Raw genomic sequence first — 12298 nt, 5'->3', positions numbered from 1 at the left:
TGAGCTCTGCCAACTTAAATCCAAGATAATCAAAATTAGCCCTTTAATCAACAATCATATTATTTAATGTAAGTTATTATTTCATGGCATGTAGCTTTCCCCATCAATATTTACATTTCTCACATTAGGTCTTAATGAGGAAATCACAGGTTATCTGGACTACAATTAAAAGGCATACAAGTATAAACAGCTGCAGAGTGTCTTAAAATGAAATTGGAGATTCAGAGACACTTTCCAAGTAAACTGAAGATGTTTATTGCCAAGCACTCTAAAAATGAAAGAAACATTGCGATGGAAACGTGGCAATGATTAAATGGGAAGCGATAAATAATATGAGCAATAATTTGATGATAAATATGGATATACAGTGTACTCGGACCGACAGAAATAAATATTGACACTTTGGCAGTGGAACTTTAGAACTTTGGCTCGCATGTAAGACTGAATAACTAAAAGTGACTCTGTGTCTTTAAAGCCACAATATAAAAGAGGGGTTACATCACGTGGCTATTTTTAAACTGAAGCACCTATGAGTAAGGCTGAAACTGAGATGCCGAAATGCGTCAGGGAAATGCAAGAACTTTTGCTTCTGTGATTTGAGAGGGTTCTTCGTCCCTCTGTGCTGTGACCGCCCTGTTTGGATCAGGCTTTTCATACGGAGAAAAGTTGATGGTGATTTATATGTTTGAAACCAGATCCGCCCGTTTTTATCACATCATGTATTGAAAGGTATGGATATTCCGACCACAAAATGAATTACAGAACTGTGTTTAACATGAAAATCGGGCAAGGGATGGTTAATTAGTGTTTGTGAGGCACGCAAAAAGGAAAGCACAGGTTATCTGGACTACAATTAAAAGGCATACAAGTATAAACAGCTGCAGAGTGTCTTAAAATGAAATTGGAGATTCAGAGACACTTTCCAAGTAAACTGAAGATGTTTATTGCCAAGCACTCTAAAAATGAAAGAAACATTGCGATGGAAACGTGGCAATGATTAAATGGGAAGCGATAAATAATATGAGCAATAATTTGATGATAAATATGGATATACAGTGTACTCGGACCGACAGAAATAAATATTGACACTTTGGCAGTGGAACTTTTGAACTTTGCCTCGCATGTAAGACTGAATAACTAAAAGTGACTCTGTGTCTTTAACGCCACAATATAAAAGAGGGGTTACATAACGTGGCTATTTTTAAACTGAAGCACCTATGATTAAGGCTGAAACTGAGATGCCGAAACGCGTCAGGGAAATGTAAGAACTTTTGCTTCTGTGAATAAATAATGCCTCATTTCACTTTTAACCGGAGTTCGGCGCTTTTCTTCATGGAGGAGAAATTGTTGGAATGTTTGAGAGGGTTCTTCGTCCCTCTGTGCTGTGACCGCCCTGTTTGGATCAGGCTTTTCATAGGGAGAAAAGTTGATGGTGATTTATATGTTTGAAGCCAGATCCGCCCGTTTTTATCACATCATGTATTGAAAGGTATGGATATTCTGACCACAAAATGAATTACAGAACTGTGTTTAACATGAAAATCGGGCAAGGGATGGTTAATTAGTGTTTGTGAGGCACGCAAAAAGGAAAGCACAGGTTATCTGGACTACAATTAAAAGGCATACAAGTATAAACAGCTGCAGAGTGTCTTAAAATGAAATTGGAGATTCAGAGACACTTTCCAAGTAAACTGAAGATGTTTATTGCCAAGCACTCTAAAAATGAAAGAAACATTGCGATGGAAACGTGGCAATGATTAAATGGTAAGCGATAAATAATATGAGCAATAATTTGATGATAAATATGGATATACAGTGTACTCGGACCGACAGAAATAAATATTGACACTTTGGCAGTGGAACTTTTGAACTTTGCCTCGCATGTAAGACTGAATAACTAAAAGTGACTCTGGGGGTCATTCAGACCTTGGCGGACGGCGGAGGCCGTCCGCCAAGGTACCGCCGACAAATGACCGCACCGCGGTCAAAAGACCGCGGCGGCCATTCAAACATTTCCGCTGGGCCGGCGGGCGCTCTCCAAAAGAGCGCCCGCCGGCCCAGCGGAAATGCCCCTGCAACGTGGACGCCGGCTCAGAATTGAGCCGGCGTAGTTGCAGGGGTGCGACGGGTGCAGTTGCACCCGTCGCGTATTTCAGTGTCTGCAAAGCAGACACTGAAATACTTTGTGGGGCCCTCTTACGGGGGCCCCTGCAGTGCCCATGCCATTGGCATGGGCACTGCAGGGGCCCCCAGGGGCCCCGCGGCACCCCCTACCGCCATCCTGTTCATGGCGGGTTTCCCGCCATGAACAGGATGGCGGTAGGGGGTGTCTGAATCCCCATGGCGGCGGAGCACGCTCCGCCGCCATGGAGGATTCAATGGGGCAGCGGTAAACCGGCGGGAGACCGCCGGTTTACCCTTTCTGACCGCGGCTGAACCGCCGCGGTCAGAATGCCCTTGGGAGCACCGCCAGCCTGTTGGCGGTGCTCCCGTGGTCGGTGACCCTGGCGGTCACCGGCTGCCAGGGTCAGAATGACCCCCTCTGTGTCTTTAACGCCACAATATAAAAGAGGGGTTACATCACGTGGCTATTTTTAAACTGAAGCACCTATGATTAAGGCTGAAACTGAGATGCCGAAACGCGTCAGGGAAATGCAAGAACTTTTGCTTCTGTGAATAAATAATGCCTCATTTCACTTTTAACCGGAGTTCGGCGCTTTTCTTCATGGAGGAGAAAATTGTTGGAATATATATATATATATATATATATATATATATATATATATATATATATATATGTATGTTAATACAAAAAGAATGTTGCGTTAATGATTTCCTGGTGCTCTCAAACTTCAATTGATGCCTCTTTTTTATTTAAATGTTTCAATTAGAATTGATCAACAGCATTATACATGCTACAGTGATGAAACCCACAAAGAACAAGGGAAACAATGTTGCACATCAAAATCAAAAATGCTTCAGGACTCCCCTGTCCAGACACTACACAATAAACATATTTTGCTCAACATCATATTTCCTCAAGGCCACTCATGCTCGTCTCATTTTGGGGGAAAAATAAAGAGAGAAGGGGAACGGTAACTCAAGCAATCTCAGGATCATTATACATGCATCACTTACAATAAATGGATTATAGACAAGAATAGCATCCAACAGTTGCACTAAGAATTTCCTCCAAGGCTTTTGTTCGAGGACAGAACTCATTCAGATCAAGACAAAAGCACACTACATTAATGCCACAGTGTAGGGAATTACCTCTTTCTTGGCATGGTTACCCCTTTTTTCTGCCTGATGTCAGTGTGTTTGACTGTGCTCACTGGGATCCTGCTAACCAGGACCCCAGTGATTATGCTCTCTCTCCCACAACTCTGTATTTCACCCAAAATTGGCACACTGGTGCCTCATTATAAGTCCCTAGTATATGGCACCTAGGTCCCGAGGGCATTGGGGTTCCACGGGATCCCTATGGGCTGCAGCATGTATTTTGCCACTCATAGGGAGCCCAAGCAAAGGGTTCTGCAGGGCTGCCATTGCAGTCTGCGTGAAAAGGTTCAAGCACCCTTTCACTGCCACTTTTCACTGCACCAGTTCACTTATAAGTCACACCTATGGCAGGCCTTCCAGCCCAGTGGGCAGGGTGCAAAGTACATGTGTGTGAGAGAACCCTTGCACTAGCAGAGGTGCCCCCACAAAATCCAGGCCCATTTTCCCAGACTTCGTGAGTGTGGATATGCCATTTTACGCATGTACTGGATATAGGTCAATACCTATGTCCAGCTACATAATGGTAACTCTGAACATAGGCATGTTTGGTATCAAACATGTTGGAATCATATCCCAAGACTTTTGCAAGCATTGGTTGTATGATTCCATGCACTCTGGGGGCTCCTTAGAGGACCCCCAGTATTGCCATTACAGCCTTCTGAGGGTTTCCAGGCAGCCCAAGCTGCTTCCACCTCCCAGACAGGTGTCTGCCATCCTGTTGCTTGAGAAGCTTGAGCCCAGGAAGGCAGAACAAAGGATTTCCTTTGGGAGAGGGATGTTACACCCTCTCCCTTTGGAAATAGGTGTTTCATGCTTGGGAGGGGTAGCATCCCCAAGCCACTGGAAATGCTTTGAAGGGCACATTTGGTGCCCTCCTTCCATAAACCAGTCTACACCAGTTCAGGGACCCCTAGTCCCTTCTCTGGTGTGAAACTGGACAAAGGAAAGGGGAGTGGCTACTCCCCTTTCCACCGCCAACCCGGGGCTGGTGCTCAGAGCTCCGCCAGAGGGTCCCTGTGTTTTGCCATCTTGGATTCAAGGTTGGCAGGGAACTTTGGGAGCATCTGAATGGCCAGTGCCAGCAGGTGATGTCAGAACCCCCTCCTGAAAGGTGGTCAACCAGCTAAGCGGCCAATCCCCCTTTCATGGCTATTTAGGGTCTCTCTCTTGGGTGGTTCTTCAGATTCCAATTGCATGACTCCAGCAGGAATCCTCTGCAACCTCCACTTCGACTTCTGATCAAAGAAACTGCATCTGGACTCTTCAGGACCCTACAAGCTGCAACAAAGAAGCAATACACCTCCTGCAACATTGTGTCTCCAGCTCCTTCCAGCAACTGTAACATTTCCCTGGTCATACCTCCTCTTAGGACAGCCCGTCTTTAGCCTGCATCAGAAGGAAGAAGGAATCTCCCTTGGTGTGGGGTCACTCCCCTGCTTCCACAGGCACCAACTGCGATGACGACTGACTGCATTTATCCCCTCTCCTGCTGAGTTGCATGAATCCTGCATCACAAGTGTTGCACTGAAGTGGCCAGACTGTCCTCTCTTCCAGCTGTCCAACTTGGGTCGAGGTAAGCCCTTGCCTGCCCATGCAGGACAGTACTCCTGTGCACCCCATCCGTTGCAGCTACCAAGGCTTGTTGGCATCCTTTCCACAAGATCTTCAGGCATCCTGAAGCTCCAGCACCCAGCACTCCTTCCTGTGACCACATCTCCCTGAGTAGTTCTCCAGCGGCACAGGAGCCTTTCTCGTAGTGCTGCATGGGCCTCTTCTGCAACTCTCCTGTCCACACCCTGTGGGACTCCTGTGGGTGCTGCCTGGGCTTCTCTGGGCTCTCTGTGTTGCTGATGGTCCCCTCTGACTTCCCCTCCTGGGTAATGTCCACCTGGTCCTTCCGGGTCCCCAGCAGCTCCACTTTTTGATAACCACGACTTTTGCGTGTGACAAGGCTTGTGGGCAGAACCTGAAGATGCAAACCAGACTGCCGGCGTGAGACATCACCTGCATCCTCCAGAAACCCGACTTCATTTTCTTGGGTGTAGTGCTGACTCTTCTTCTTCACCGATGGTTCACTTCTTGCACCTTCATCCTGGTGGGTAGGGCCTCCTGCCCTCCCTGGACTCTTTTGTACTTCTTGGACTTGGTCCCCTTCTTCCACAGGTCTTCTTGCCGAGGAATCCACTGTTGGTGTCTTGTAGTCTCTTTTTGGCTTTGCATAATTCTTCTTCTCTTCTCTGTGTGTGATCAGGGGAATTTACAGTGATTTAATCCTGGTTTCCTGGTCGCTGGGGTGGGTTGTGGTAGTTACCATTAGGTTTTCCTAGTACTCCCAGCTCCCCTCCACAGACTACACTTACCTAGGTGTGGGACCGACTTTCACATTCCATTAGTTTAGTCTGCATACTAATGTATACAATGTGCGTATTACTCACCTCCTAAGGGAGCATAGCCTCTGTGGTATTTTTGGTATTTGTGTCACAAAAATAAAGTACCTTTATTTTTGTGACACTGAGTGTGATGTGTGCAACTACTAAATGTGACTATAGTGGTATTGCATGAGCTTTGCATGTCTCCTAGATATGCCTTGGCTGTTCATTCACAGCTACCTCTAGAGAGTCTGGTTTCTAGACACTGACTACACTACACTAATGAGGGCTACCTGGACCTGGTATAAGGTGTTAGTACCATAGATACCCACCACACACCAGGCTAGCCTCCTATGTGGGTGGTGCAGTGGTGGGATAGGTACTTGCAATTGCCTTATCACTCTTTCACCTGGTGCTTTCCACAAGAAAGACCACTCCCTACCTAAAGGTATACATAGTACCTAGTGCAGGAAACTAGTCTCTAAAGTTTAGGTAAGCTAGGGTATAGGCATAGCCCTTGTTCTAAACTTCTTTCTGAGAGACTCTAAGTTAGGTAGGTTAGGTACACCCTACACTATCCTAACACACACCATGTCTGCAGCTGGACATAGCTCTGAAGTCATGGATTCTCCCTTTGCAAACCTGACCTTCAAGGAATTGTAGGGGCTGTGTGCAAAGAGGAAGTTAGACATGGGAGGAACCCTAACAAGAGTCTGCTCATAAGTCTCCTCCTCCAGGATGACCAGGATCAAGTTGGTAGCCAGGAGTAGGAGGAGTAAGGAGAAAACCCTAACCCCACTGAGGTAGAACAGGACATTCTAGGTCTGGGGAAGGGTTCCTTAAAGGATCACAACATTTCTAGTAGATGGTAGTAGGATGGGAAGTCACACTGGTAGGGCTCATTTCACACCCAGAGGACAAGTAGAAAGTGTCACAAACCTAGGAATAGATCCACCTCTGCTCATTCTCACATCACTTTGGTGTCTGAAGGATCCCACTTCACAACTCCAGGGGATGACTCTATAGATAGAGAGCTCAGGAAACTGAGACTGGAGGAGGCCAGGCTGAGGCTGCAGCAGCAACAGCTAGATAGGGAGACCTTTGCAGTGGAGAGAGAGAGACAGGGGTTGGGGTTAGCACCCCATGGTGACAGCGGCAACTCAGGTTTCAGGGATTACAGAGTCAGGGAGGACTCCTTGGATTACAGAAACCCGCAGAACATTGTTCCTGCATACAAGGTGGGAGATAATATTTACGAGTGGTTTGCTGCACTTGAGAGGGCCTGTAAAGTTCAGAGGGTCCCTCAAAAGCAGTGGGCTGTTATTCTCTGGTTGTCCTTCTCTGACAAGGAGAGGGGTAGGCTTCTCACTGTCAGAGAGGAGGAAGCAGACAATTACAATATTCTAAAAACTTCACTTTTAGATGATTTGGTCTCACAACTGATCAATATAGGATCACGGCCAGAGAGACCAGAAAAGATGCCTCACAAGAGTGGGTTCACTTTGTGGGCTGTTCTGTTAAAGCTTTAGAATGCTGGTTACATGGTAGCAAAGTGTCTGACTATGAGAGGTTGTATAATCTGTTACTGAGAGGGCATATTTTGAATAATTGTGTATCTGACTTATTGTGACTTATTTCACAAGTACTTGGTGGACTCAGATCCGACCTCTCCCCAAGAATTAATAAAGAAGGCAGACAAATGGGTCAGAAGAAGAGTGAGCAGAAAAGCTCGTACAGGGGTTGACAAGGACAAGAAGAAGAATAGTAAATCACATGACAAAAGTGTGGACAGAAAAAGAAAGAGTCTTCATCACGCCCACAAATGTTTTCTGGGGGTGAGACTAAATCCTCTTCACACAACAATCAGAACATAAAGCCCTGGTGCTATATTTGTAGAAACAAAGGCCATAGGGAAGCAGGCAGCTTCTGTCCTAAGCAAACCTCCTACCACTACTACCCCCACTACTACAACTAGCACCCCTAGCAATAGCAGTGATGTGGGAAGACCAATGCTACCAATAGTCATTCCGAGGGTGTACCAGGGCTAACTCTGGGAAGTGTAGTTGGAGCTGGTTTAGTTAGTCAAACCACTGGGACTGTTTTAGTCTCTGATGGTGGCATTGACCTTGCCACCCTTGTTGCTTGTCCCCTTAATATGGATAAGTATAAGCAACAAACCCTAATAAATGGTGTTCAGGTTGAAGCCTACAGGGACACAGGTGCCAGTGTCACCATGGTGACTGAAAAACTGGTGTACCCTGAGCAACACCTACTTGGTCATCAGTACCAAGGGACTCACACCCACAACAATACAGTGAGCCAACCATGGCAGTTGTTGATCTCCTCTTGGGGGGGGGTTACTGGTCCTAAAAAAGTTGTAGCGTCCACAGACCTACCTGTAGAGTGTCTGCTAGGGAACAATGTGGAAACTTCAGCTTGGGATGAAGTTGAGTTGAAGCCCCATGCAGCCATGCTGGGCATTCCTGGGCATATCTTTGCTTTGCCTAGGGCTCAGGAAAAGAAGCAAAGAGAACAGAGAAACTTGGATCCTGCAACTATGGACCACAAGCATGCCAAAAGTAGGGGAAGAAAGGGTAAGAAATGATCCCCTATCCCTCCCTCCACTGATGATTTCACCTTTGAGGAGGAGGAATCTACTTGTTGGACAGAACCTACATGTTAGAAATTGGGTTTTTGGTTAGCAGTCAGGTTACCCTCTGTCCAAGCAAGAACCCTCACTCTAATCAGGGTAAGTCACACACAATCCAAAATTAGCCTGTGCCCACCCTCTGGTAGCTTGGCACGAGCAGTGAGGCTTAACTTAGAAGGCAATGTGTAAAGTATTTGTGCAATAAATCATACAATACCACCATATAGCACCACAAAAATACACCACACAGTGTTTAGAAAAATATATAATATTTATCAGGATAATTGTAGGTCAAAACAAATAAAGTTGCAATGTGAATTTGTAAAGATATCACTGAAAAGTGATATAAAGGGGGTCATTCTGACCTCGGCGGTAAAAGGCGCTTACCACCGGTCAGAAGGCCGCCATAACACCGCCGCGGTCGCGGTAAACCGCAACGGTCATTCTGACCCGCAACTGGCAAACCGCCAAAAACCCGACATCCACAAAAGTCCACCACACCAAAGGTCAGCGGGAAACTGCCGATGACCAAACCTCCACCGTCACGCCAACAGAAATACGCCCATACCATTCCGACCCACAAATCCCCGCAGCGGTCTTTCAACCGCAGTATTCCATTGGCGGTACACACCGCCGCGGTCAAAATACACACACCTTTACAAAACACTACCACATTGGATAATTCAAAATACACACACCTGAGACACATACACACACCACTCCCACACACGCAATTAAATATAAAACACACACCCACATCACCCACAAACCCTTACCACCACAATTGCGAGTTAAGGACAGAGAGAGAGAGCACAGCATAGAGTAGACCATCACACAGAGGCAAATCACAACATCACCCACACAATTTCCACGCACAAAACACCATACACCACCACACTCACCACACTCTACAACACATACACCACCCCTCACCTCATCCACACCACCCCATGGCACCCCAAAGACACCCCAGGTTCTCTGACGCAGAACTCAGGGTCATGGTGGAGGAAATAGTTTGTGTAGAGCCCCAGCTCTTCTGGGCACAGGTGCAGCACACCACCATTGCCAGGAAGATGGAGCTATGGCAAAGAATAGTGGACAGGGTCAACGCTGTGGGACAGCATCCACGCAATCGGGACGACATCAGGAAGCGGTGGAACGACCTACGGGGGATGGTGCGTTCCATGGTATCAAGGCACAACATCGCGGTGCAGAAGACTGGCGGCGGACCCCCACCTACTCCCCCAGAATTCACAGCATGGGAGGAGGAAGTCTTGCACATCCTGCATCCTGAGGGCCTCGCAGGAGTAGGCGGAGGAATGGACTCTGGTAAGTCAAATCTTCACTACTGCATTCCCCCCACCCCACCTGCATGCCAAATCATACCCCCACCCCCACCCTCACCCCCACCCCCATCACACCAACTCCTTGCAAATGGCTCACCATCACAACCCACCCATCCCAAAACCTAGCCCTGCGTGCGTCCCCAAAGCATGGACACCCATCCCCAAAGCATGCCCACTGCACACACCCATCACCCCCACAAGCCACCGTCACAAAAGCCCCCACAAGGGAATGCCAGCACTGGGGTACACGGCCACCCACCCATTACACGAAATGCCACACACAGAACCAATAACCATACTCTTATACCCCTGCAGGACCCGAAGGCCACCACACCGCCACAGAGGGTCCAGAGATGTCCATCCCACCCCCAGAAGAGGCCCCCAGTGATGACAGCAGCTCTGTCTCCCTGGACCCAGATGACCAGCCCGGCCCATGGGGGATCTCGGGACAGTTGGTTCCCCACAGACAGCCACAGGCTACACCAGACCTAACCCCCTCTGGGAACACCAGCACAGCTCCCACCCAGCGGGCCCATGCCTCTGTCTCCAGGACACATCAATCAGCGGTGTGTCCACCACTACAGGGCACCCAGGTTGACCCACCACCCCAACAACAACAGGGACCTGGGGGCAGTGGTAGTGGGCACACCGTCCAGGGGACAGAGGCCCAGGAACACAGGGGAGCTGGGAGGGCTGCTGTGCGACAGGGGGGGGACAGGCCCAGGGAACCGACTCTCCAAGAGGCCCTCTCCTCCATCATGGGAGCATACCACCGCTCCCAGGAGACGATGGCTACGGTACTGGCCAGGTTCCAGGAGATCCAGGTACTGCAGGAGGAACAGTACATGGGGTTCATAGAGGAACTGAGGAACATTAGTTCCGCAATGGGGACCATCGTCGTGGCCCTCAACCAGATAGTCACCACATTGCGGGACCATGTGGCACCACAAAGGGCCCCTGTCACTAGCCTGGACCAGGAACAGCCTACCACCTCTGCCGGCGCTAGTGGACAGGAGGCCCCCACACAACGACAGGCCACCAGAACCCCACCTCCTGCAGAAGAAGAACCACCCCGCAAGCGGAACCTGAGATCTCACAAGAAGACAGAGTAGGATGCAAAGACCCCCGCCAGCAAACGATACCCCTTGATGTCATCCCACTGTCCCACATTGTCACCCTGTCCAACCTTGAACTGCCCCTGCTCCATCCTTCCACAGGCATATGGACAATGCACCTGTGCGACTGAGAACTGGACTCTGCCATGGACATTACTCCACCATCACCCATCACCGTTTTACAATCATGTTCCTAAATTTAGCACTTTAATTAAATCACTTATTGCACACAAAAAATCTGGAGTCTGCTTGTATTTTGAACAAATGTATTAGACATAACGGTGCCAAAATGTTCAGTTACATTGTGATGACAACATACCACTGTCACACAGCTGTAGTCCATGGGCAAACAAAGCAGAGGTCACGCAGTGGGGCCCACAGCTCTGAAAACGGAAGGGAAAGTCACAACTCAGTTAACAGGAACTGGGGGGGAACTCAGACAGTAGAGAGGCAGGAGACTTTAAGTAAATGTAAAATGGCGTGGTTGATTCGTACCTGTGTGCTAATAAAAATATACTGTTGTATCACTGTGTCCCTGTTGTCTGTGTCGTCCCCGTCGTCCTCCTCCTCTTCACTCTCCACAGGCTCCACAGCTGCTACAACACCACCATCTGGACCATCCTCCTGCAGGAAAGGCACCTGGCGGCGTATAGCCAGGTTGTGAAGCATACAGCAGGCCACGATGATATGGCACACCTTCTTTGGGGAGTACATTAGGGATCCCCCTGTCATATGCAGGCACCTAAACCTGGCCTTCAGGAGGCCGAAGGTTCTTTCTATAATCCTCCTAGTTCGCCCATGGGCCTCATTGTAGCGTTCCTCTGCCCTTGTCTTGGGATTCCTCACTGGGGTAAGTAGCCACGACAGGTTGGGGTAACCAGAGTCACCTATTAGCCACACACGGTCTCTCTGTAGCTGTTCCATCACATAAGGGATGCTGCTATTTCGCATGATGTACGCGTCATGCACTGACCCAGGGAACTTGGCATTTACATGGGAGATGTACTGGTCAGCCAAACAGACCACCTGGACATTCATAGAATGATAACTTTTTCCACCAATGATGTTGGGAATATGTCCAAGGGCATAGAAATCACCCTTCACTGTAGCCAAATCGCCCACCTCAGGGAAAACAATGTAGCTCCGCATGTATTTCATCAGGGCAGACAACACTCTGGACAAAACCTTAGAAAACATAGGCTGAGACATCCCTGATGATATGGCCACTGTTGTTTGGAATCATCCACTTGCCAAAAAATGGAGTACTGACAGAACCTGCACCAGCGGGGGAATCCCTGTGGGTTAGCGAATGGGGGACATCAGGTCTGGCTCCAGCTGGGCACACAGTTCCTGTATAGTGGCTCGGTCAAGTCTGTATGTAAGTATGACATGTCTTTCTTCCATTGTCGACAGGTCCACCAGCGGTCTGTACACGGGAGGATTCCTCCATCTCCTCGCAAGTCCCAGCGGACGGTGCCTAGGAAGGACAACATGGAGCACAGAGTCAAGCAACCCACAGGTACGTAACCACAGCTT

This window comes from Pleurodeles waltl, chromosome 5, assembly GCF_031143425.1.
Source record: "Pleurodeles waltl isolate 20211129_DDA chromosome 5, aPleWal1.hap1.20221129, whole genome shotgun sequence".
Taxonomy (NCBI): Eukaryota; Metazoa; Chordata; class Amphibia; order Caudata; family Salamandridae; genus Pleurodeles; species Pleurodeles waltl.
Note: the sequence above shows the minus strand (reverse complement) of the source record.